The sequence below is a fragment of the Ceratotherium simum genome, chromosome 7 (assembly GCF_057802395.1).
Source record: "Ceratotherium simum simum isolate JZ-2026a chromosome 7, ASM5780239v1, whole genome shotgun sequence".
Classification (NCBI taxonomy): Eukaryota; Metazoa; Chordata; class Mammalia; order Perissodactyla; family Rhinocerotidae; genus Ceratotherium; species Ceratotherium simum.
Genome location: NC_141906.1, coordinates 42,930,477 through 42,955,753, shown reverse-complemented (window position 1 = coordinate 42,955,753; position 25,277 = coordinate 42,930,477). Strand labels below are relative to the sequence as shown.

The 25,277-nt window shown below is 37.9% G+C and overlaps 1 long non-coding RNA gene across 3 annotated transcripts; it reads right to left on the bottom strand.

Moving 5' to 3' along the window:
• Window positions 1-232: 232 nt before the first annotated feature.
• LOC147916654 (uncharacterized) lies at window positions 233-25,034 on the bottom strand. Of its 3 annotated transcripts, XR_015552796.1 has the most exons (4): window positions 24,800-25,034; window positions 12,478-12,506; window positions 10,843-10,961; window positions 233-1,052 (listed from the first exon to the last, which is right to left on the bottom strand). It is a non-coding gene; the product is annotated as an uncharacterized LOC147916654 (long non-coding RNA). The 3 variants fall into 3 exon arrangements; XR_015552794.1 differs by lacking the exons at window positions 233-1,052; window positions 10,843-10,961; window positions 12,478-12,506 and adding an exon at window positions 23,544-23,895; XR_015552795.1 differs by lacking the exons at window positions 233-1,052; window positions 10,843-10,961; window positions 12,478-12,506 and adding an exon at window positions 23,544-23,887.
• Window positions 25,035-25,277: the final 243 nt, after the last annotated feature.

The following is a 25,277-nucleotide window of genomic DNA, read 5'->3' as shown; positions in this document are numbered from 1 at the left end:
TATGATATGGCACCATCTGCACAAAGTTTTAATACAGTTTTCAAAGTTCTCAATAACCCCACTTTTCTCATTGATAGGTAATAAAACTAGATATATTATTTCAGATAATGTCCCTTCTAATCCACAGGATCAACATGAACCATAAAAATAACTTCAAAATCTTGAATTTTACATTTTAAGTAAATTTTTAAAACAACTGAAACAGTTGAAACATTGTTGATAATGACTGAAATTTTAAAGATTTTATTTATTTATTTTTTCCCCCAAAGCCCCAGTAGATAGTTGTATGTCATAGCTGCACATCCTTCTAGTTGCTGTATGTGGGACGCGGCCTCAGCATGGCCAGAGAAGTGAACTTTTAAAAACATTTTTGAAATATAAAACACACGCAGAAAAGAGCACAGAATATGAGTTGATAGCTCTGTAAATTATCACAGAAGAATGACTGTTACTGACATTTTTTTGGAAGCCTTCCCTTTCTATCCCATATGAAACAGAAACTCTAAACTCAATGTGCCCCAGCACTCCTGCTTGCTTTCTTCTCTATAACACTTATTGCCATCTCATATAGAATATATTTCCTTTCTCATTGGCCTGGACTCTTAAAATAGCCACCTAAGTCTACCTACTACCTACAATCTCTTGATTCTTAAATTCTCAAAAATTCGTTTTCAGTACCATTTCAGTACTGAAATGGCCACACTGCTTTCTTTTTTCTTTTTAATTGAGATTTTTTCATGTCATTTGGTAACTAACATAATAGTAATTGTGGTAAGCAGCAAGATTAATTAATAATAAAAGTTATAGTTTCGTTGATGTACACTGATTGTCTTAGGATGCCACAGAGACCACTGGGGAATTGGATTGCCATCCTGGTGGCATCTGTGAAACACTCAGCACTGCATTCCAGTTGGCCTAAGTCATGGTTAGTTGCAAGGCTGCTCCGAGGATTGTTTATGAAACCCTTTGTACTTTAGGTGAAGCACCAGTTCATAATTATCCTTGAATTATGTTGTGACTAATACTTTTGAGTTTAGAGGAATCTTCTAAATCTGCAAGAGAGAACAAAATGACATTAATAATGAACTACAGTCTAAAAATTTTTCTGATACTGTGTAAACGTCAGAAAACCCTGGATGCCTTTTTTCTTTTTTTTTTGGTGAGGAAGCTTGGCCCTGAGCTAACATCTGTTGTCAATCATCCTCTTTTTGCTTGAGGAAGTTTGTCCCTGAGCTAACATCTGTGCCCATCTTCCTATATTTTGTATGTGGGATGCCACCACAGCCTGGCTTGATGAATGGCGTGTAGGTCCATGCCCCAGGCCACCGAAGCAAAGCATGCAAACTTAACCACTATGCCACTGGGCCAGCCCCCTGGAATGTCTTTTGATGATGTGGAAGAGTTAGTACAAGATAAAAACAAATAAGTCATATTTGGGGGAAGAAAAATGAATTGGTTATTTCAACCAAAAATATGAGTGACTTATTACTGCTAGTAACATAAAGGTTGGAAACAAATGATACTCGAAAATTTTATCATTAATAATTGAAAGTGATAGGCATTTACTCTTTCTATCAGAAGGGCACTCGTGTTCTATTTAAAATTTATGGTTCAGATAAAGAATATATGCAGTTATCAGTGAAGAAAATTTCTTTAAAAGAATATGAATCAATTTCACATGATAAAACAACCAGAAAATGAAAACATGGGAAAGATTCTTAATCATAATCCCTATTGGAGAGGAACTTCAAGGCACTGCCTTTCAGATGAATTTTTTGTCTCTCTGAAAGTTTCTATAAAAGATTGCCTTACATATTTTTGATGACTTAACAAGGGATCTCACAGCTGTACCCTAATTTTGATCTTTGACTGGAACCTATTTCTTAAATTCAGAACTGTTTGACATCTGGAGAAGGTGGGAATGAGATATAGTTATATTTTTGAATCCAGCAAATCCTGGTTCCTTTAGATTTAACATTTTTCTTTAGCTCATCTCTCTTCTCTGGCATTTAGTATGGCAATGAGAGAAAGCTAGGATGCACTCAGTTGTCTTCCTGGAAATCTCCTCAGCTACATCATCGAGTTCGTTATGTGTGTTTCTCATTTTCCACACTGCTGCAGGTGACATTGTTGCCAAACTTTCCACTACTAAGTAACAAGGGTCCCCTTTCCTCCAACTGCCAATAAAATGTTATTCACTTTCCTTCAAGCCTTCACTGATGGCCTCCTCAAAACTCTACTGGCTTCACTAACCCTCTTTGAGGCCCTCTGACTTTCGCTCACTGCACAGTCCCAAAGTCAATGATAACTGTTTTAGATTTTTGTTATAGTAGCATGCAACTTCTCGTACCAAAATCTCTTCTAGTTACTTTTTTGCTGCATAACAACCCCAAACCTAGTGATTCAAAGCAACCACCATTTTATTGTACTCATAGATTCTGTAGGTCAGGAATTCAGAAATGTTACTAAAGGGATAGGTTGTTTCTTCTCTATAATGTCTGGGGCCTCAGATGGGGAGACTCAATGGCCAGGGACGATTCAGTAACTCAGATCTGGAGTCACCTGAATGTTTGCTCTCTCGCATGCATGGTGTTTTTGCTGGCTATCAGCTGGGACCCCACACGTACATATGAACACCTAAAAACGACCACTCCATATGGCTGATTAGGCTTTCTCATGCATAGTGACTGAGTTCCAGGAGTAACAGTCCCAAGAGAATAAGAAGGACACTTGATCGTCTTTTCTGACCTAGCTTTGGAAGTCATACAGCATCAGTTAGCTGTCACAATCCCAACCAGTTTCAGGAGGAGAGGACATAAATGTCACCTATCTGTGGGATGAACGTCATGTTGTAGGAGGTGCATGCTTGATGGGAAATATTTTTGTGGCTGAGTTTGTAAAACACAATCAGTAAAAATAGTATTTCCAAACTAAATATACCATAATTTTGACAGTTGAATCAGATAGGAATCCAGCACACAGAAATGGCATATATAAATTTTATAAATTTTGAGAAGAGTTTACAAGAGACTGCAAATATGTGAGCAGGGTGTGGTAAAATTGCAAGGAATAGTGTACTATCCAAGGCAGGGTACTGTTGCTACCCTTAAGCTTGAAACAGCATACCTGGTTTTGAACCACGGTCTATGCATTATTTCATTCCTTGCTCTTTTTTTCAGCAGTATATTTGTGAGAGTCATCCATGTGCTTATATGTAGGTCAAGTTCATTCATTTTCATTACTGTATAGAATTATTTTATGAACACACCACAATTTATTTACATGTTCTCCTGTTGATGGACTTTTATTTGGTTTTGGCTATTGTGAACAATGCTGCTCTGAACATTCTTGAACATGTATCCTGGTGCACATATGCACGTATTTTCTAGGGTATATACTATGAGCAGAATGACTGCGTCATAGAACACGTGCATCTTCAGCTTTAGCAGATAATGCCAAACCATTTTCCAGTGTAATTGAATCAATTTACAATACCACCAACAGTGAATAGATCTTTTGGTAGACATCCTTGATAGCACTTAGCATTGTGAGGCTTTTCTATTTGTGTCTGTCTACCACTCCGGTGTAGTGGCGTAGTTTGATTTTTTTCCCCCTGATTTCTAATGAGATTGTGTATTTTTTAATGTTTATTGACCATTTGGATTTCCTGTTTATAAAAGTAATATTTCAAATCTTCTGCTTAATATTCTATTGAGTTTCCTGTCTTATTCTTATTGTTTTTTCAGATGTCTTTATATATTCTGGGACAAGCCGTTTGCTAGGTATATGTGTTACACATATCTTTTTCTTTTTTCACTTTCCTTAAAGATGTCAATCTTTCCTCATATGATTAATTTTTTTCTTTTTTTGCTTAAGCAATTTTTCCCTGATACTAAGTAATGATATTTTCTCATGTGATCTTCTGAAAGCATTATAGTTTTTCCTTTTTTTTTGGTGAGGAAGATTAGCCCTGAGCTAATGTTTGTTGCCAATCCTCCTCTTTTTGCTCAAGAAGATTGGCCCTGGGATAACATCCATGCCCATCTTCCTCTACTTTATATGTGGGACGCCTGCCACAGCATGGGTTGATAAGCGGTGCATCGGTCCGTGCCCAGGATCTGAACCCACAAACCCCGGGCTGCCAAAGCAGAGCACACCAACTTAACCACTATGCCACCGGGCAAGCCCCTCCATTTTTCCTTTTTTATTTAGATCTACAAACTATCTGAAATTAATGCTTTTGTTCCATGTGTGGGAAGCATCCAATTTTATTTCCCTATGAATGCTCAATTGTCCAAAGCATTTATTGAAAAAGATGTCTTTTCTTCATTGCTCCATATTTTAATAAGAGAAGCAATCTCACATTTGCTATAGCAATTGATCTACTTGGTTTTATTCCTTGCATTTTACTTTATGTTCATTATGGAAGTTTTTCTTCTTACTCATTTTCTTTATTTTATTTTGGTTTTTGTGAGTTTTTAGTCAGCATTTCCCACTTTTTATTATGGAAGATTTGTATTCTTCCAAACCACTATGTTTACCCTCCATTTCCTGAAACTCAAATATCTGTGTCTATCTATTTTTATAAATCTATATATTCAGTATTATATGAAAATAAGATACAAACTATTATCCATACCTATATTCACTGTTTCTCTTGCTTTATTTCCCATTGTATTAAGATAAACATTTTAGTGTATTTTACTTCCCTAACACATAGCTCACTCCAGGACCAGAAGTTTAGAAAGTTTTAAGATTTCTCCCTTGTTTCCCACTTCCTGAATACCTATATTTATTAAGATAATTTAGAAATTTTAACCACAGGTGATTCTCAAGTTTTCCCTTGAAGTATAACCATGCTATTTTAAAAGTCCTGGTTGAGAATTCTTATTATACATTTACAGACTATCATTATTCATTCACACAGACATATATATGGAGGTTAAAAATGAGAAAGATTGAGTTATTGCTAACCACTTCACTTTCTCCCATTTTGATTCACTGGTCTGATTCATTTCGTAATTTGTTAGTATCTTTTCAGGAATATTGTTATCAAATAAACATATTCTCCAAGTATTTGAATATCTACAAATTATGTTCTATCCTGAGAAATAAATGATATCCTGGTTGGGTATAAGAGTCTAGTGTAGTAGTTCTTTTCTCTGTCATCTGTAGATGTTATTCTCCTCTTGATTCTACTGTTTCAGATGAAATATCCGATACCACTCTAATATTTTTTATCTTATAAAAAACTTGTGTTTCTGTTAGGAAACTTTTAAATTTTAATCTTTATTTTTAAAAATCTGTATCTTTAGGGGCTGGCCCTGTAGCCTAGTGGTTAAGTTCAGTGCACTCCACTTCAGCGGCCTGGGTTCAGTTCCGGGGAGTGGACCTATACCCCTCATCAAGCCACACTGTGGCAGTAACCCACAGACAAAATAGAGAAAGATTTGCACAGATGTTTGCTCAGGACGAATCTTTCTCAGCAAAAACAAAAAAAAAGAAATCTGTGTCTTTAGAGTTCAGATATTTTACCAGGATCTGTATACATGTGTATCTTTGTTTTATCAATCTTGCCTGGAACATGGTGAGGACTTTAAGTTAGATTCAATGTTACTAAATTCAATGAGATTTTCTTCTATCATTTGTTTAACGATTGCGTCTCTTACATCGGCTCCTTATTCTTCTATAAATCCCATTGTAGCAAGTTAAATCCCCTGAATTTTTTCTCCAAGTCCTTTTTCTTTTCCATGACCTCCCTTTTCTTATATTTTGTTGTTTGGTCATATATTTCTCCTTGTTCTCTAAAACACTAACAACTCTCTCAAAAGTATCCACCTTCTCTTTTTTTCTCTAACATATTTTCAAATTTGAAAATTGTATATATATAATTTTTCACCTCACATATTTACCTTTTTTTTGGTGTGAACATTTAAATTCTGCTCTCTTAGCAAAATTTCAATTTGCTTGTTTCCTCTTATAGAATTTTGTGAATCTAAAAGCCTTTCTTTGTTTTGTCTTCTGTTTTTTTCAGTCCAAGCTGTCAATGTTTCTGACGGTTTAACAGTTTCAAGAACTTTGGGGGTCTCTCATGTATGTCTCAGGGATTCACTCCATTAAACAAGAAGCTCTTCCACAGGTCTTTCTTGTGTCATCCCATCTCTATTCCTGGCTTCTGCTGAGATGGCTAAGGGGAATCCATGAGTCACATGCCTAATCTCTTCAAAGAGCCTTCTGTGTGACTGAATACTCTGACTTTTTGATCTTTCCAAGCCAATGGCAAAAGGTTGTTGAGCTACATTCTCGTCTTTCTGTCCAGAGCACACTTTCTTGACAGTGAATCTTCAAATTTTTGCATCTTTTGCAAGCTGCATTTGTTGAGAATGTTCCAAATCATGAAGTCCTGGTTCCTTTCTGCTTAACAGTTCTTCCTTCAACCTATCTCCTTCTTCTCTTATTTTACTAAGCAACAAGAAGGAACCAGGTCAGACCATCAGTCTTTTGCTTGGAAATGTACCTGGGTAAGTATTCAGTTTCATTTCTTACAGGTTCTGCTTTCCGCATAGCTGTAGGACACAATTAAGCTAAGCTTTCTGCCACTATATAACAAGGATCTTCTTTCTTCCAGTTTCCAATAACATGTTTCTCATTTTCTTCTGATCCTTCATCAGCAATATCTTCAATGCCCAAATTTCTACCAACAGTCTGTTTACAATGATTTATGTGTTCACTAAGACAATATAAGTTTTCTCTACCATGCTTCTCACTTCCTTCTGAGTCCTCACTAACAGAGTCATTAATGTCCACATTTATACTAACAGTCTGTTCAAGGCAATCTAGACTTTTTCTGTCATGCTCCTCAAAATTATTTCATCTTCTGCCCAGTGCCCAATTCCAAAACTACGTCCACATTTTAGGTATCTACATAGCAGCACCCTGTTTCCAGGAACCAAAATCTCTATTAGTTTCCTACTGCTGCTGTAACAAAATGCCACAAACTTAGTGACTTAAAACAACACAAATTTATTATCTTGTCATTCTTGAGGTCAGAAATCTGAAATAGCTTTCATTTGATTAAAATTGTAGTGTTGGTATAGCTGTATTCCTCTGGAGACTCTAGGGGAGGATCTGTTTCCTTGCCTTTCACAGCTTCTAGGGGCCTCCTGAATTCCTTGGCTTGTTGCCCCTACTTCCGTCTTTAAAGTCAGCCAGGTAGCATCTTCAAATTCTTTCTGACTCTGCCACTACTGCTTCCTTTGTGATTATAATGGACATACCTGCATGATCTAATATTATCTTTCCATTCCAAGATCCTTAACTTAATCACATACACCAAGTTCCATTTGCTTTGTCAGGTGAGGTAACATAGTGTATTAGTTAGGATTTTCCAAAGAATATTCATATTCTCTCTTCACTGGAGGAGGTTGGGTTTTTTTTTTTTTTTCTATTAAGGCCTTCAAGTGATTGGATGAGGCCTATCCACATTATAGAGGGTAACCGAAGTCTACTGATTTAAATGTCAATCTCATGTAATAAAAAAAAAAAAAAAAAAAACCTTTTCAAAAGCATATAGAATAATGTTTTACCAAATATCTGGCTTAGTTGAGACAAAATGGACCATCACACATAGTAATAGGTTTCAGGGATTAGTAGTTGAACATCTTTAGAAGGCCATTATTCTGCTTACCACAGTGATGATCTAAAAATGTGAAGAATGAAAGGAGTAAAATAAGACAGAAGTGACAAGGAAGGGAGCACAGGTATAAATAGAGTTGTAGAAAAGCATTTCAGATAGATAAAACATAATTTGCAACAGTGTGGAGCTGTAAGGGGATAGATGGGAATGCAGAAAAAGTGGCAAGAGACAAAGCTGTAGAGGTCGCCCTGGACCAGCTTATAGACAAGGGCTAAGTCTTCATAAAGGGTTTTTATTTTTGCCCTAAAGTGAATCATTGGGTATGGATAGTGAGACTATCCACAGTGAGTCACTGATGAATTTTAAGTAGGGAATGATGAAATCATCATTGTGTTTAAGGAAGACCACTTTAGCACCAGTGTGAAGGCCAGACTTCCAAGAAGAACCATTGGGGGAAAGGGAAAAATGAACAGTGACTGAAAAAACACTGTAATAATGGCACTGAAGGAAAAGCACTCAAGACATAATCCAAAGACTTGGTGATGCATGAGTTAAAGATGATTAATCAGTAAAAATATGCCTACCAGGCATTTGAAAAATTATGTTCATGTCTAAGACAGAAATGTGATTATAAGGACAATTGATTATATTATTAGAAGAAAACATAAGCATCTGGCAATGTTTTGTTAGAGTGATGATATTTGATTATATTCTGGGAAAATATCGTGGTCAATTGATAGGAAATGACAGGGGCTTTTGATTAGTGAAGACTCTAGAGAGAATTTCAAAGAGTCTATAGTTAAGGTTGCTTTTTTGGTAGCCCCAAGGTGAAAGTAGAAAAGAAGGGTTTGATGAGGATCCTAAGAATGAAGTAGAAGCAATGGAAGTCTTCCACCTTATAAGAGAGAGAAAATGAGGGAAAAATTCACAGTCATTTAGTATCTACTATTTGCTATGCACTGTCATAGGCAAATTACATATAATTTTTAAAAACCTTTATAATAATGACTCAACTTTTATTGAGCCTGGTATCAGATTTCAGCAAAAATATTTGCATGCATTTATCATTTAATCTTCATGTATACCTGTTATGGTATATATGTACTGTTAGTATTGCCATACTAAAGATGAAGTAATTAAAGCTTAGAAAGCTAAGGCATCTTACCCCAAGTCACATAGTGGAGAAGTAAGAATTCAAACTCAGACCTCTTAGACTCTAAAGAAAGAAAGGCAGATTCCATCGATCTTTACTGATTAGGTCTCACTTGGTGTAAGTAATGGGCCAAATAGTAGCTATGGTGTCATGTACAAAGAGCACAGCCCAGAGACTCAGAGTTGCCTCTTCAAACAGCCAATGATTAGCTGTGTGACCTAGAGGAGGTCTTTACTCTCTCTGTGTCCCACTGTCCTCATCTGCAAGTTAGATCTGTGTTTTCTATCCACCGATCCACTGACCAGTGCAGCAAATTGTTTACCTTTTTGTGACTGTTCCTTTCACGGTGTCCCTCTATGGGAGGGTGAGGCTCAGATTCCCCTTTTTCCTGTCTTACATTCTATATTCCACCTGGTGGATGGTGGTCACTGAGTCTGCAGTATGATTTGGTTTGCAAAATATCAGACAATAAGACCTCTAAACTCCCTTCCAGATCATAAAGTCTACTAATGTGCTGCAGCTGACAATATTTGCTTGTTTTTCAAACTGTAAATGTATTCAGCTGTGAAAGAGAAATGCTGTTTACTGAGACACTTTTGAAAGTGCATTTTATTTTGCACAAAGGAGAAATCCCACTGAAAGAAAAAAATAAGGCTAGGTGGAATTTCTTCTCTGTGGGAGAGATTAAAGAAATGCTAAAGTGCAGTAAGGACAATGGAATGTAGACAACATAGATTCATTCCAAAACTTTGAGACATTTTCACACTCTGGAATTAGTTATAGAAAGCGGATGCAAAGAAATGAAGCTTCCTGGAGTGAACCCAGAAAAAGTAATTTGACATTCACAAAACTCTTCAGTCCTGACTCCCCAAAAAACAAACTGTTTATTTTACTTAGAAATTTAATTTCATGTAACAACAGCTGCCAGTGACATGGAAGTAGCAGATGAGCTTTTAAAGGTAAACACTGACGTACGGACAGCTATTATACAAGGGAATCATACTCTGTGACAAGCTGTAAAGCAATATCTTCCTTCAGTAGAAGTGTATGACAGGGTCTGGTGCTGTTAAAACGATTGAAGTTCCTTATAATTGGGAAACTGCCTCTTTCACACAGTCCATCAGACACTCACTTGGCTGTACTTAATGAAAGATGCTGATGGAAAGCCACAAAGGTGTCACTGGGGTGACATTCCATTTAAAGTCACCCCCAAACAGACAGTGTGAGCTTTCCAAGGGGAGGCATAACCATTAGGTTGGAAGCAGGCAGGATTATAGTGCAGAACCTAACAACACAGAAGAGAGTTCTACAGCCTGGTGACTTAGGGATGGGGCTCAGTGGGTAAGTAGTGCCTTTGCGGCTCGCAGATGGATTTTATGTCCCTCTTTCAACACCTCACCGAGCCCTGCCTACTCCCTGGAGAAAGAATGCAGAATATGGAAGCACTGTGTACTTCTATTTGATTGAGAATTTATGTCAGTGAAAATAAGGAGTGGAAAGAAAAGCTCAAGTCCTAGTGTAATGGCATGAAAAGTTGATTAGAAAGCAGGAGAACAGCTGTATCAGATCTCTCACTATGTGACCTCCATTTTGTCATCAATGAGGGAATTGCCTTAGATGATGTCAAAGTCAGCTCTAAAAGTTTATTTCTGTGGGTTAATAATTGTTTGTTTATTTTAGTTGGAAAGATGGATTTAAGGGATTAAAAATAAGAGTAAATGTATGGGAATTGGCAGGTCCTTTTAAGAAATAAAAGAGAAAATTGACCTAAGTTGATTAGGTGACTGGTGATAATGTGACATCGCACCTACTGACTGACTCTTGAATCTGCCTTCCTGTCTCCCTCAATCAGCTGCCCGTCACTATTCATTGTCTCAACCATTCCAAACATCCCCACATATTTCCCTGCCTCTATTCTTATCGTCTTCCGATTTGTTTCTACACCACAACCAGAGAGATATTTCCCAAAACACAAATCTGCTCACGTCACTCCTTTGCTTACAAATCATAAATTGTTCACTGTTGGCCTCAAATTACGATCCAAACTCCTTACCATGTTGCACAAAGCCTTTTGTGCTACGGCCTCAAGGGTGTGCTACCTTCGAGGTGTCAGGACTGCGTAGCTTGTGAGGACTGGGAGTTGTGTTTATCTGACGTACTCTCAAAAATGTTCTTGGGAGAGAGAATAGGAGTCATGTACAAAAGGAGGTGCAGAGAAGCTAACAGACAAACATGATCCTGCTGATACCTTGGTTTCAGACTTCTAGCCTCCAGAATTGTGAGGCAATAAGTTTCTGCTGTTTTAAGCCCCACAGTTTATGGTACTTTGTTATGGCAGCCCGTAACTAGGAAACTAATACACGTTGTTTCAGCTCTGCTATCCTCAGCTTTCGTCTTTATGCCAATCCCTTCACATAATCACAAAATGACTACTGCAATCCCAGGCACTGTATCCCGCCACATCCAAAAGAGAAAAGAGGGCAATTTCTCCTGGTGTACCTCTTTTTTAGGGGAGAAAAAAAAAAGAATTGCCTTTCCCAGCAGGAAAACTTAGCTTTAGGTCTCCAAGAGCCTGGGCTTCAGGCCCCATTGGTTAGGAATGGGTCATATGCCCATGCTTTATGTGCAAGGGTGGCTGGCCACATGAATGTCTGGAATGTTAAACCTCCATCGTGGGAGGCAGACACTGCTTTCAAAGAAAAAGAGAGAGAAAAATAGTTGCTAGATAGGCGACCAGTGCCATCTGCCACAGTACATAAAAGATGGGTGATGACAGCTATTAAAGTCTCGATTTTATTCCATTTTGACATTTTATGTAGACTCTAAGTAGAATGAAATTTTGTATTAAAATAACAGCTAGCGAATATCTATTTGACTTTCTATAGTGTGCTAGGCCATGTGATAGATTTTGTATGTATTTCCTGATTTTTTTTTTTTTTTTTTTTGTGAGGAAGATCAGCCCTGAGCTAACATCCATGCCAATCCTCCTCTTTTTGCTGAGGAATACTGGCCCTGGGCTAACATCCGTGCCCATCTTCCTCCACTTCATGTGGGACGCCGCCACAGCATGGCCTGACAAGCGGTGCGTCGGTGAGCTCCGGGGATCTGAACCAGGGCCGCCAGCAGCAGAGTGCATGCACTTAACCACTACGTCACAGGGCCGGCCCCTGTATTTCCTGATTTTATTTTTAAAAGACCCTACGATGTCAGTATAGTTAATGTTCTCATTTAATGGTTGAGAAACCTGAGACAGAGAACATAAGAAAATTCCTCAGTGTCACACAACTAGTAAATGGTGGTGCCAAGAATTGATCTTAGGCAGTCTGATTTGAAAAATCAATAAATATAACATCTATCCTGTGAGATAGAAAATCATGTCCCTTAATAATCAGCTTCTCTTTGGAAAAACTATGACAAAGTGGAAATTTTCATAAAACTAAACGAATGCCCTTGGAGATCTTTATAAACCACCTCTACCACAGAGTTCTATAAATCCACTCATATATAAAAAGCCCATATTCACCAGAGGAAAATACTTGCTGCCAAATTCAAGAAAGAATATTTAGAAACCAATGTCAATTGTTTTCTTATCAGAGAGATAGTCTGGTATGAGGAGAAACTCACTAATTTTAGTGTCTTTGAATCCCAGCTTAGTCGCTTAGAAAATATATAAACTTGGGCCACTTACCGAACTTCTCCAAACCTCATTTTCCTCATCTGTAAAACAGATAGAAAAATGACTAATTTGTGTGGCTATTTTAAGGATGAAATGAGATAATATATGTAAGACACCTAACATGCTGTGTGTTGAAAAGTAGTCATTTAATAATTAGTAGCTCTTACTATTATTCCACATTAGAATTTATTGTCTCAGTTCTCACGCATGGACACTGTCATTGACATGAGCATCATCTTAAGAATTTTGTAAGAGATATAAACATTGGCTAATTTATTTAAGCATCAATGAATCAAACTGAAAAAAAAAATTCCAAAAATTGAATTTGCTTATGCATCGGGACAGCCCCAAGGAAATGTCATTGCTAAGTGACCATATTTTCAAGGTAACCAAAGTTACTGCTTTTTAAAATTAGCATTACGGTAATTAATGTTGCCATTTGGCAATAGCCTATAAAAAGTGGTGAGAAGTGACCAATTTAGTCTTGTATTTAGCAACATAAAAACATTGGGAATGTGTTAAATACTGGTGTTCCTGTCAAAAGTCCTTCTATGGCTGCAGTCATTTGGTCATTTGAGTTTCTGCATGTGTCTTAGAAGTATGGTTGCTTTTTTATTTCAAATTTATTCCTTCTAAATGCTTTCAGCATGTACCTCTGTACAAGATTGAGATTTGACCTGGCAACCATGGTTTGCTCATTTTGGGGTTTATTAGTGCCTAACTCAGAGGATTTCATGAGGATTAAATGAATTTATATGTACAAATTGCTTAAAACAGTGACACATAGTGAGCATTCCATAAGAATTAGTTGTTATCATTGTTACTCTTTTCTTTTGTCATCATTATTAATATATTATTGAGAAATGAAATTAATTTATGATATAACATTTTCTAATGACGGGAAACAAGGAGAAGCACACAAGTGTTTTTTGGTTTTTTTGAAGAAGACTGGCCCTGAGCTAACATCCGTGCCCATCTTCCTCTACTTTACATGGGACGCCGCCACAGTATGGCTTGATAAGCGGTTTGTCAGTCTGGGCCTGGGATCCGAAGCTGCGAACCTGGGGCTGCTGAAGCAGAGAGTGGGAACTTAACTGCTATACCACCACGTCAGCCCCACAAGTGTTTTTACTTAGAGAGGTCTATGTGAATTCCTTCATGATTATAATTTCAAGACTTAAGAGGAAGTTATTATCATCACTCATTATCAAAGTCTTAAAACCTAAAAAGGTGTGCATTATTTTGCCCAAGATGGATGAGCATGATAAAAGAAAAGGCACGTTGGTTTTTCTAGTCCATTTTAAAAATTTTATGATTGTATCCCAAACCTTCTTGATGCAAAAAAAAAGATTCATCTTATAGAAATATTTTTTTCTTACATGATAAAATGTTAGAGATTCTTGGATAATTCAGAGGTATTAGACATATCTAATATTTTTCTATTTATCTAGATAGATAGCAGATAGATATAATTTACTATTTTATAGATAGTAAATTTATTCCCAATTAGATAACTTAATTCTTTTTTCAAAAAGTGTATACAATGAGACTATAAATCCCCCTATATTTTTTTAATCCTTTACAGATATTCAATGGCTCAATAGTCGTTTAATATTGACTCTCAGTTTTACATTAAAATAAATTAATTCTCTCAAAAAACATTAATTGGCAGTTTTTAGTATAAATCCTTATGCTTAGCATTAGAAAAAGAAAGATAGCAAAGGGACCAGGGCCCCTGCCTGCACAGAACTCGTAATCTAGGATGGGATACATATTTAAATAAAACTAATCATAACTTAGTGGGTTAAGTACAGTAGGAAGACTGCAGAGGTGTGATTATTTATTTTGTTTTGTTTATATTTTTCTTTTTGAATGAATTTTATCCCAATGTCTTAGTTTTCTTTCCTGCCATAAAAAACAATATATAACAAACTTAGTGGCTTAACACAACACACATTTATTATGTCAGAGTTGTGCAGATCAAAAGTCAGGGTACACTTGGGTGGCTCCTCTGCTGAGGGTCTCGTAAGACAGAGGTAAGGTGTCTGCGAGCCAGGGTTTTATCTAGAGGCCCTGGGGAAGAACCCACTTCCAAACTCATTCAGATTGTTGGCAGAATATAGTTCCTTGAAGCTGTAGGACTAAAGTCCCTGTTTCTTTCCTGACTGTCAGCTAGAGATCACTCTTAGCTGCCAAAGGCTGGCCCTCTGCACTGGCAATTCACAACATGCATGTTCGCTTTCTTCCCTACCAGCAGAGCATGCCACTCTGACTGTCCTCTGCTTTCCTCTTCCCTGTTCGCTCTCTGTTTTGAAGGGTTCATGCGGTTATATTGGGCCCGTCTGGATAATCAGGATAAACTCCCAATTTTAAGGTCAATTGACTAGTAACTTCAGTTACATCAGTAATGTCCCTTTTGCCATGTAAGCATTTGCCATATATTCACAGGAGTGCTATCTCATCATAGTCACAGTTTACAGGAATCAGGGCATGGAGGCCATTATTCTGCCTACCATGGCTAATAATAGTTGTGATAGTTTTAAAAGGCAAATAGTGTCAAATGAATTAGAATGGAGAAAAGAAGTCCTATATACCTTCCCTCAAAGACCTTATTCTCTGGATTCTGCTCCTCCAGATCAACTGTTTTTAAGTATTTTGCTATTTCTTCTACAATTTGCCTCCATATTTTAAAAAATGCATTTACCAACAACTGGATTTCCAGTTTGGGACAAGATGGAATAGACTCATCTCTCCCTGCTCCTCCCCACTAAAAAACCTGAAAATAATACAGCAGGCAATCATAGGATGTCTCCGAAATGTGGAAAGAGGACAGACTGGCCAAAAACCCCAGGACTTGAGGAAAAGACAGTGGCCTGGCCTCTCCCCCCATGAACAGACCCAGAGAAGGAGGCCAGGGTAGCACACTCTGACGCCACAGGCAGCACCAGCAGGGATTGAGAGGGAGCCATGCTGGCATCTGGTGGCCCAGGGAAGAAGTTTCTACCCTCACAGTCCCAACCTCTCCCACTCCCCACTTAAATCACCAGGCCCAAGAAGCTCATCTCTCTCACTCCAGGTGGTAGAAGCAGAAATCAAACAAATGACCCTATGGCACCAAGTGAAGGAAGCAGGCCAGACTCACACTAAAAGTGCTCTGAAAACAAACTTGTCATTGGAAACACAGCCCACAAAAGAGGACCAGGACCTATATGCTAAGCCTAAAGAGGGTGACTCCTCGCTAAAATAGAAGATTTATATATAATTCAGGATCTCCTAATATCCCACATTTTGATGAGCCAACCAAAAATCACCTGACATAGCAAAAAACAGAAAAAAATCTCAACTTGAAAGAGACAAGACAATCAAAAGACACTGAGATGAATCAGATGTTGGAATTATTTGACATAGATGTTAAAGCAGCCATAATAACAAGTCAGAACATTATAAGTATTCTTGAAACAATTAAAAAAATAAAAATATGACCCCAAAAAATGAAAGATGTAAAAAATAAAAAAATACAGAACTGAAAATTATAATAACCAAAATAAACTTTCACCACTCTTGTTTAACGTAGTATTAGAAATTCTAGCCAGCACAATAAAGCAAGGAGAAGAAATAAAAAGCATACACATTAGATAGGAAGAAATAAATAAAACTGCCCTTGTTTGCAGATGACATGACAGGAAAATACCAAGGAATCTATAAAGAAGACTCCTAAAACTAAAGAACAAGTTCAGCAAGGCTGTAGGATACAAAATCAACATATAAAAATCCATTTCCTTTCTACATATTAGCACTGGACACGTTGTGAACACCAAAATTTTTAAAAACACAATACCATTTAAAGTTAATCCAAAGAAAATGAAATATTTAGTTATAAATCTAATAAAAGATGTATGAGAGCTATATGCTGAAAATTATAAGATGCCAATGAAATAAATCAAAGATGACCTAAATAAATGGAGAGACATATTGTGTTCATAGATGGGAAGACTCAAGATAGTGAAGATGTCAATTCTCCCCAAATTGATCTACAGGTTTAACAAAATTTCCCTCAAAATCCCACCAAAGTTTTTTGTGGATATAGACAATATTATTCTAAAATCTATGTGGAAGTTAAAGGACCCAGAATAGCTAAAACAATTTTGAAAAAGAATAAAGTGGGAGGAATAACTCTACTTGAGATTAAAACATTATATAGCTACAGCAACAAAGACAAAGTGGTATTGGCAAAGGGATAAACATATAATTCAATGGAACAAAAGAGAGAATGCAGAAATAGCCTCACACAAGTATGCCAACTGACTTTTGGCAAAGATCCAAAAGTAAATTCGATGGAGGAATGATAGCCTTTTCAAAAAATGGTGCCAGGGGCCGGCCCTGTGGCTTGGTGGTTAAGTGCGCGCGCTGCAATGCTGGTGGCCCGGGTTCGGATCCCGGGTGCACATCGAGGCACCGCTTCTCCGTCCATCCTGAGGCCGAGTCCCACATACAGTAACTAGAAGGATGTGCAGCTATGACATACAACTATCTACTGGGGCTTTGGGGGGAAAAAATAAAATAAATAAAATCTAAAAAAAAAAAAAAAAAAATGGTGCCAGAGCAATGGGACATCTATAGACAAAGAAAAAAAAAACACACACACTTCTCAATTTATTTATTTATTTGTTTTTTTTTTTTGAGGAAGGTCAGCCCTGAGCTAACATCCATGCCAATTCTCCTCTTTTTCCTGAGGAAGACTGGCCCTAAGCTAACATCTATTGCCAATCCTCCTCCTTTTTTTTTTCCTTTTTCTCCCCAAGGCCCCAGTAGATAGTTGTATGTCATAGTTGCACATCCTTCTAGTTGCTGTATGTGGGACGCTGCCTCAGCATGGCCGGACAAGCGGTGCGTCGGTGCGCGCCCAGGATCTGAACCCAGGCCGCCAGTAGCGGAGCGCACGCACTTAGCTGCTAAGCCTTAGGGCCGGCGCCACACCTCTCAATTTGAAGAAGAAAGAAAACATAGAAGAAAAATCTTCAGGACCTAGGGCTATGTGAAGAGTTCTTATTCTTGACATGAAAAGCATGCTCCACAGAATGGAAAACCCACCAATTAAATTTCTTTAAAAGTAAAACCTTCTTCTCTGCAAAAGACCCCTTTAAGAGGATGAAAAGACAATAAGGTACAGGCTGAGAGGAAATACTTATTAACGACATATCCAACAAAAGACTGATGTCTAGAATATATAAAGAACTCTCAAAACTCAACAGTAAAAAAAAAAAAAAATTGCACAATCCGCTTAGAAAATGAGTGACAGACATGAACAGATGTTTCATTGAAGAGGATGTACTGATGGCAAACAAGCACGTGCAAAGATGTTCAACATCTTTAGCCGTTAAAAGAAGGCAAATTAAAACCACAATGAAATACCGCCACATGCCTATGAGAATGACTAAAATAAAAAAGAAGGATAACAACAAATGCAGACAAGGATACAGAAAACCTGGATCACATGTACAATGCTGGTGGGAATGTAAACTGGTACAGCTGCTCTGGAAAGGGTACAGTTACCTACAAAACTGGGTGAAGGGTACATGGGACTTCTCTGGACATTTTTGGGCAACTTTCTATGAATTTATTATGCCAGAACAAAATAGTTTAAAAATAAATATTTACTATTATCTTTTGTGTCATCATGTTTAAACCTTTTCAGCTGACTTGCTATTATGGAAAATGAAGATTTTAGCTTTTTTCCAGTCTCCCTTCCCCTTCATCCCACATTCCCCCCATTATAGTATTTATCACCATTATTAGTTAAATCTATATATTGTATTTTTATTGTTATGGTGAGATAAATATTCACTGCTGAACCAGACAGTTGATTATCATTATATTTCTTTTCTTATGCAAATTCCTAGTTACACTGGAATTAAAACTTGCCTCTTTTTTCATTTGCTCACATGACTATATGGCTAAGCCTTCTTCCTACCTTTCAACAGCTCTATACAATACTATACATAGAAAACCTATCAGATAACCAGTCCCACTTTTTCTCCATTTCCTCGTTGGAGACTTGTCTGAGATTCTCTGTCCTATACTCCACTCTGGAGGCTGGTCTACGTAAGTCCTGCTGCACAGTTGAGGTCCTAGAAATTCTGTCCCCATTCTAGGAATTCACTTCGTCTTTGTCCTGCCCTGGATTACCCCACTCTCACAATTCCATGTTCTCCTATGTCTTGATATACTCCTTTTTTTTGGTGGTCTCATTTTCCAGCAACTTCCTGAGAAGAGGTGCATGCAGGTTGGGATATTAAATGGCTGAAACTACTTTTCCTTTACCGTCACACCTGATTAATTTATTGAGTTGGACATACGATACTATATTGAAAAAAAGTTCCCCTCAGAATTTATAAGGCATTAATCCGTTATCTACAAACTTTCATTCTTAACACAAAATCTTTATATATATTGTTTTTACCGTCTGGATCAATTTTAAATTAACATTTTATCATTGGTGTTTGAAAATTCATGACTTTTGATGAATTTTCAGTGGGCCTTTACAACTAGAAAATTCGTATGCTAAGAAATTTTCTTATATTATTTCTTCGATAATTTCCTTCTTTTCCTTTTCCCTTCCTTTCTTCCCAAATTTCCATTGTTTAGATAACATCTTCTACATTAATTCTCTAAATTTCATTTCTTCTATTTTTATCTCTTTGCCTTTTTTGTTATACTTTGTGGATGATTTCATTAACTTGACCTTGCAAACATTTTTCTTTTACGTTGGAGATCATATTTTAATTTCTGGGAATTGTTTCTCACTTTCTGATTGTTCATTTTTTAAAGCTGCTTGATCTCTTCTCAGAGATACAGTATCTTTCCTTACCTCTATTAATTTTACCTCTATTACCTCTATTAATTTTAATCTCTTACAAATTTTCTTCTACTCCTTGCATTGTCTCTGTTTCTTCTAAGTATCTCTTTCTTTTTAATTTTTTGTTTTGATTTCTCTCTTTCATTTTAGATACTTCCACGATACTCAGTAATTCTTTCTTTCTTTTTCACGTTTAAAAATGAAGCCCTAGGGGCTGGCCTTGTCGTAGTGGTTAAGTTCTCACGCTCCGCTTCAGCTGCCCGGGGTTTGCAGGTTCAGATCCTGGGCACGGACCTACGCACTGCTTATCAAGCCATGCTATGGCAGGCATCCCACATATAAGGTAGAGGAAGATGGGCACGTATGTTAGCCCAGGGCAGATCTTCCTCAGCAAAAAGAGGAGGATTGGCAGTAGATGTTAGCTCAGGGCCAATCTTCCTCACACACACACACAAAACGAAGCCCTAAAGAGCTGATTGGGAGCTCTGTGTACACATTCAGGGCTTCTTGACTGATAACATCACTCTAAACTAAGTGGAAAGTATTCCAACCTTTACATTAGGCTTCCCCAAATTTCAATATATGTAGGTCTTTTTTTCTGTATCAGTTATGTCTTTTTCCTCTAGAGATGAATCCTCCAAACTTCTATCAGAGATATATAATCCTAGCTACTAACATTTTGAAGCTAGACAGACAAAGAGCTAGGATAGGAAATCTTACCTTCGATATATAGACTTTTCACTTAATCACTCTGTTTCAAGTACAGAGCTTCACCTTTTTGCTGGATGTCCCCAAATCCCTAGCTTCCATGTTTTAGTTTTTCAAGAAAATATACCTCCAATATCCTTCTTTGGTAGAGGAAGGGACCTAGGTGGACTAAGTTCCCCTTTGTAGACTTCCAGATAGTCCTGGTGTCAGCCAGCCAGGAATCTCAAGAATTATTTTTTTACTTGGAAAAGAAAAAGAAGAATGAAATTATTAACCCAGTCCATATTACATCTCTGACACTGTGTTGCCACTATATTTACATTGTCTCATTTAATCCTCTCTACTACCTTATGAGATACATTATCCTTATTTTACAGAAGAGGAAACTGAAGCACAAAGAGGCTGATTAAGTTTCTTAGTATTACACAGCTAGTACATGTTGGGAAATTCAATATAATTTCTTACTGGAGTTCTTTTTACTTTTCTATCAAATTTTGTGCAAAGGTTCCAGTGTAGGGCACCAGAATATTAGGAATGTCCCTCTTAAATGTTCATTGACCTGAAACCCAGCATCCCACCTTGCTGATTTGCTGGGGCATAAGCATCTTTTCTAATTTAGGCAGTGACAATAGTTGCTATCCATGCTCTTTGGTTGCACTACACAGGCATTCTTTCTGTGGTCTGGGGAACTTCCTGGAGGGTGGTGATTAACTGGACATGAGACTTGGCTGTTTTCAGAACCCTAACCTCTATCTTCTTCCCAGGCTAAGAAAATCTCTCAAAAGTTTTACACCCCTCTCATGTCTACCTTTCGGGGACATGAGTAGCATGATCTCTATAATAAACTTAAGGGATTTTGCAGAAAAATAAAGAAGAGCTATAGACCAAAGAAGCTTCTGTTTCCCACTCTAGAAAAATTTATGAGGAAATGAAACAGCCTGATCTTTTTTTTAAAATGAGAGATGGAAAAATAAAGAGTGAACAAATTAATAGTTTGATAAATTATTCTGCCACACACATACTACTTTAAAAAAAATCTGGTCAGTTCAGCAAGCTCTCCATACAATGTGGCTGATTTTTAAAATTATGTCCTTTTGTTCTTCGTTGGGGCCACTTACAACTATACAATTGCTTCTTTTCAGAGCTTTGCAATCTCTCTAGAAGACTTCCCTTCCAGATGTTTCATGATGCTGTGTCATGACTGTTTTTTTCTCTGAACTTCTTGAAATATGCTTCCTAAAATAAATTTCAGATTATGCTCCGTCTTTCTTTCTCTGGCTGTGATTAACAAACATGGCAACTTTCTACCCAAAGGCCAATCTCTTTCATTTCTCTCTATGTTTAGACCGCAACTCTCAGTTCCCACAGACATTTTATCTCCTTCTCAGGAATGAAATTATCCAAAGACAGTAAAGAATTGGTCAGAAACTCTTCTTTGAGCCAGAGGAGTGTTTTGGCAGATGTTACAGGGTTGGTTTTGTGTCTTCTCTTGGTCAGGATATGTTGTTCATTTCTGTAACTGGTCCCAGCTGCTTGTAGTGTACACCCTCCATGATACCACCTCTGTTTCTCCCCTGCTATCCTCGTGAAAATGGACTCTAAAATCTAATTTGCAGATGTCCACAGTGTATATCTCTTGATATATAGCAGAACTCTGAATCCCAGCCTTAAAAGTGTATTTTGTTTAATAGGGTTCACACTTAAATCACCACATTCCAATCTTGAATTTCAACCCAGCAAGTCTCAGTAATCCTTATAAGATTAATGTTTATTATCTGAGGTAATAATCTCAATTTCACAAGTTAATATGTAGATATATATTGTCTTGTCCTCTTTATTACTGTTTTTTGTTGGTTTTTTTTTTTAAGAATTACCAGATACTTGATGTATTTTCCTTTCTTCACATTGCAACTTTATCATAACACGTTTTCACTCACTGTCTCTCTGGCGTGGTGCTGTTTAATTGACAGATAAACTGTCTAACAGACCATAAATTCTCAAAGCTCACAGTGCACTAGGGTTGTAAATTCAATGACTTCCAATCCCCTTTTCCTAATGGGCTCGGTAGGTTTATGGTAGGGATCAGGAATCAGTATTATGGCCAACAATTCTGATGCAGATTATCCTTTGAGAAGTACTATTCTAGACAAACAAATGTTTCCCCTTTAGTGAGATAGGCTACATCATCAAAGAACCCATCATTCTAGCATCTTAGGCTATTGTCCAGAAATCCAAATGATTACCAATACCATCTGTGTAGCCAAACATTCAACTCCAAGACCATTTTTCTCTTCTAAATTCTTGTTGATAGGAAGATGTGTTGAAAATACCACCTGAGATCTGTAGTGCCTTTACTCCCTTAACTTCATACTCAACACTTCAGAAAGAATTCTATTTTCAAGTGCCTTTAATCTTGCTACAAGTCAACAAGAGTGAAAAATGGTCAGCCATCTTGCAAAAGCTATCCTTCCCCTATATGATACACATTTTGGAAAACCAAGACATCTCCTGAATGGTAAGGATGTTTACATTCATCTGCATCTAAATGAATCAGTAGCAAGTTACCAACAGCCATGCCAACTTATCCCTGCCTCCTGTGATCAAGGGCAAGCTTTCCTTTTCCCAACAGTGCTTGAAAATCATGCTTATTAGATCACGTCTTTTCCAGAAGATCTGAACTCTCTAAATCAGTGGTTCTAAACCAGGTGTAATTTTGACCCTGGGGACATTTGGCAATGTCTGGAGACATTTGTGATTGTCATGAGTGGAGACGGGGGAGCTACTGGTATCTAGTGAGTAGAGGCCAAGGATGTTGATTAACATCTTACAATGCACAGCTTAGTACCTCCCACACACACAGAGAATAAATGTAAATTGTGCTGATATTGAGAAACACTGCCTCATAGCTGCCGTGAATGCACCATAACTAGCATGTGCTCTTTAACTATTTTTGTTGCTTATTAAATATATACATCTCGTTAGATCAGTATCATGACTTTTCAGACTTCATTCTCATGCCTCAGCTTTTGGCTTCTGTGTATAATCTTTTATTCCATTGTAGGAGAAAAGGGAGGATTCCCCCCCACCCCAAAACCCCTTTCCCTCTGGTTCTTATGGGTGGTCAAATAAATAAAATGACATATGGCAGGTTACCAGGAGAAAGTCAAACAAAGTTTAATAACATGTATACAGGGGAGAAACCCAGGAAAACTGAACAACTTGCCAGAATGGCTGAAGTCGCCGTCTTAAATACCATCTTCAGCTAAAGATAGAGGAGAATATTGGGGATAGTGGTTTGGGACTTCAAAGGGGAGAAAGGCAATTTACATGGAGAGGGAAATGCAAATGTTTGTTAAACAAGTGTGTGCTGGGCCATCTATAGAGAATGTGGCCAGAGACACAGAACTTTGATAAAAATGGGCTTGTTGGTGCCTTTCTTATCACACCTGTTATCGCACAAAGGGCACGATCTGCTCGCAGTGAAACAAAAGCCAATCATCAAGAGGCAAGACGGTGGAAAAGAAAGGGCAGTTTATTACAGCTTTCTAGCAAGGGGGAAGATGGCTGACTAATGTCTCAAAGAACCATCTTCCAGAACAAAGACTACAGGCCAGTTATATAGAGGGTTGGCCTCTGTGTGGAGGTGACATCTGGTCCCAGGGTAGGGGCATCCATCTGATTACTGGGTAGAGGCATCTGGTCTCAGGGTGGGGGCATCCATCTGGCCTTAGTTCCCAGCAGTCTTTTCTTTTACTTGATATGCATCAGAGACTGGAGCAATGCCCTATACCCTGATCTTTCAGTTTTCATTGATGATGACTATCAGCATAGACTCTCTGCCCGGAGGTCACCACAATCCTAAGGAACTCAAAAGAACAAAGTTATCAACTTATAGCATCTGGGAGGGGCCATAAAATCCAGAGTTGTCAGAGGTCGTTCTAAGTTACAATATAGTTTCTTTTCTACAACATGGCTTCCCTTATGTCAACCTTGTGTTAAGCCGGTATCACACCTATTTTACATTACACTATAGTTATCTCATGGTATTAGCTCTGTCCTGGAACAGGCCTTCTATCTTAAATTCTTTTAGACAGTTTTGGGGGAAGGTCAAATGTTCTTCCTGAATCTTCTGAGCCTTTGTCTTCAGCTCAAAATAATCCGCATACCAGAATGGCACTTCTTGGGGCGGGCTGCCTTGAACCCCATCACCATACGTTCCTTTTTCCTCACTTTTCTGTATTAGAAGCATTCTCGTGGATGTCTGTGTTTTTGTATGTCCAGCAACTTTTCCTTGGGGGGAAGAGTATTTCACCTGCTCCATCTATGTGATTCCTTTGAATCTGCCAATCATGAGCTCCCTGCTCTCCTGAACATATGGGTGATTACGGGGCCCAAAGCTAGGCCAATCTGCCTTTTTCCCCTGGGAATGACACACACACACGCTTGAGGGAAGACACACAAGAGGACAAGATAGTTGTAACTGACTTATCCTGTGGCAGCACTCTAAAGAGAAGGACCGCACATTTCTGCTGCTACGAGCCACACTGATTTCTCTATTTGTAAATGATTCAGAATCCTTCCACTAAATACCTTTTCCTTGTTTAAAATCATCAGAGCCTATACTGTTGCTAGTAGCCAAAGAACCAATAGGATACACTTTTCTTTATCACTGATCTGCTGACACAGAGAAGAAATATTCTCCCAGCTGTTTCATCTCTTCTTTTGGGAAGAAACCAGCCTGAATTAGGTTCATAATTAGTTGGGCCTTACCTCTGGAGAGGAGAAAAACTTAGTATGCATCCCTCAAAGCTCTGAAGTGTTGGCCTCAATGTCCACTCAGGAAACAATATTTCACAGCGCTGCTACTCTAAAGCCAGTCTGCCTTTCAGCAGCACCAGCAACACCTGTGGCTTGTTAGAAATGCAAATGAGGGGCCCTTGGCTGGCTGCAGTAGTTCTCAAATTTCAGCATGCATAAAAGTCAGCTGGAAAGTTGTTAAATTAAAGATCCCTGGGTGGCACCCCAGACACTCAGTAGGTCTGGGGTGGGGCCCAAGAATTTGCTAACAAGTTCCAAGGTGAGGCTACTATTGCTGCTGTTCTTCAGACCACATTTAGAGCAGAGTGGTGAGAACACGTCACTTGTTCTGCTCTGGACCTTTATCTTATCTGACATAAAGCCCGGCTGCTTTCAGCTGCAAATAACAGAAACAGCTTAAATAACAAAAGGGAATTGATTTCCTTATACA